Source organism: Pinus tabuliformis, chromosome 7 (genome assembly GCF_031772625.1).
Source record: "Pinus tabuliformis cultivar Carrire ecotype Pingquan chromosome 7, CPIR1, whole genome shotgun sequence".
In the NCBI taxonomy this organism is placed as follows: Eukaryota; Viridiplantae; Streptophyta; class Pinopsida; order Pinales; family Pinaceae; genus Pinus; species Pinus tabuliformis.
In genome coordinates, this window is record NC_142293.1 from 1,289,786,315 (window position 1) to 1,289,788,953 (window position 2,639).

Consider the following 2,639-nt stretch of genomic DNA (forward strand, 5'->3'; position numbering starts at 1 on the left):
ATTTTGCAGAAATGAAATTACAGAATGGAAATGAAATAAACTATTTAGCAGAAGGCGAGTGTAGGAAAATAGAAGAAAAGCAACAATCACCAATACTCTGATGCTTCCCCAGCAACGAAGCCAAAAAGATGGTGGGCTCTAGTATTGCAGCAATAATGCTGCAACTCCTGGGACTCCCTTCTTTACTTTTATCAACTCGGTAGTTCGTAACAAACTTGGAAGCGACGGTGCTGTATGCACAAGTACTAACTCTTGCCGAAGTTGTCACTTGGTCAGCTGGCACAAGTCCGCTAGGGGCTTAAGCCAACTTCTATGAGCTCTTAGAAGAAGCTTTCTAACTGATGGATGGAAGCTAACTCAAAGGAAGCTAATCTACTTGCGGAAAGAAACTGAAAGCCAAAAAGTAATGCAAACCCTAGCAAACCCTAATTCTACCAGCTAGTCCTACTGATCCAAAGGAGAGAATGCAAACTATTGAAAGAGATGCCATTACTTCTATGAAGGTAAAATGCATGCGCCTAGGCTACCTCTATCTGAAGAAAACATCTTTTTGTATTTTTGAATAAGTTATCAGAATTATCATGCATGTGTTTTTAACTGGCTTTTTACTGTGCAGGGGTGGATCAAGGAAGAGAAATTCTTGGAAAAGGTTGGGAATGTTTAGAGAGGGTCTGAGGAGTCCCTAACACTCTTCCGGAGAGTTTCACAAAGTTTGGCTATCAAGCAACCTCATTTGTGAGCTTCTACAGGAAGTCTGCAGGGGTTCTACAGGATGTTTCAGGGATTTCTACAGGATGTTCAGAAATTTCTACAGGATGTTTTAAAATTGGATTTTGGAGGATGGGTGAGTGAGGGAAGATGCATGAATGGATAGGGAGGTAGGGTAGGGGCCTGAAATGACCCAGGGACTGATGGATGGATTGATGAGAGGCTGTGGAAAGCTGAATTGGCTTAAAGAAGGCTAAGACAATGGAGGAGCAAGAAGGTAGGGTTACGTGGGCAGAAGAACAGTTGTGAGACGAGGAACCTAACTAGGAGATGGAACATCTAGCCTGGAGGAAGCTTGGGTGGATGAGAGAGTGGTGGAGATGCCCTGCATGGTGTACACTTAACCAAATCAACCAAGTCCTGCACACAATCAAAATCTTAGCTAATCTATTCTAACTGAAAACAAATGAACAACAGCTTTTTTTATAAAGAGAACCATGTACAACACTTAAGCAAAGAAACATTTCAAAAGTCTGAACGCATAACTAACTTCTACAAATGAAAACATTACACCAAGGATTGCATGGTCAAGCAAACTAGTGTTTTTGTTGGGCAGCACTGTTTCTGCAATTCCAGCCCCTGATCCAATAAGGGAGAGGTGAAACTGAGAGTGTTATCAACCCTTTTTCTTGGAGCTTTATCTGTTATTATCCTACCAATCTATTCTACACATCTGAAGCAATTCTATTTATCAATAGTGACCTATTTAACCAACACAAATAAATATTGTCAATAGAAACACGTTTCAAATGCATAAAAGGAAAATCATGATGCCTGAAGAAAATATAACAATACAAAGAAGGAGGCCCTAGGCTCTCAGGTTGGGCCCAACCCTGAGAGCTATGGCTCCTATAGAAAACTCAGAGTTGATATCAAATCGGACTGCTTCTCATTATCAAAAAAATAATCATAAGTCAAGAGTTATGCCAAGAATGGCTACAAGAGAACAAAATGAAGCTAGTAGCGCTGTAGTGCAAAGTATCCAAGAGTTTCCAAAAAGTCCCTCACGAAGGCTGAGGCCTTAACATTTATACACCACGAGGCCCTAGCTGGCCTCCTAAATCTATGGGACTTGGCTGCCCAAACTATGAGTGAACAGCTCCTTCCAAAATTTGTTTAGCTGCCTTCTAGATTTGGTTTTGGTGGCCTTTGGAGCTCGGATTTGGAGGTGAAGATCCCGAGGGAGGCTATTTAATGCCATAGAAAACCCCCCTACGAATCCTCAACCCAAGCTTGGCTGTCTCCTAGCCCATGACTGCTCGGTTTTGCTCCAACATATGTAAAAAAAAACCTGAAATGACCACATGTTAGCCACCTAGGAAGAGTGACTACCCTTATTTGTACAAATGACATAAACATACTAAAAAATAATGCATAAGTTATGAAAAATGAAGGATTGAACAAGGATAATTAGACCAAATGAGCCCAAAATGTTACCAAATCTGGGGCTCATCACGAGCCGCAAAGTTTTTTTTTATTCTGCTATCCTGCCCGTTGAATTCATACCTCAGCATTTTGACTTGATCCAGTGAATTATCTGTGATTAACTCCATAGCCCAATGGCCTTAAAGCCTAGTTTGCCCATTTGTTTCAGAAATCCACCACTGTCAAACAAAACAACCTTACCAAACATTAATACTAGCCTAAAATCCTTTCAAACATAGCTAAATCATAAAGAGAGAGCCCTCTTTGGACTTAGGTGGGCTAGCACCCGAGTCTAAAAGTTGGTTTATAGTTACCTTGGATCCTTTCCTTCTTTCCAATAACTTCTAAGGAAAATCTGAGTGATAACATGCCCTAATCATATCATGCTGGAAATTTCGAAAGCCAAAAGGTTCTCAATTTTTAATTTCACCGAATGATGCATGCCA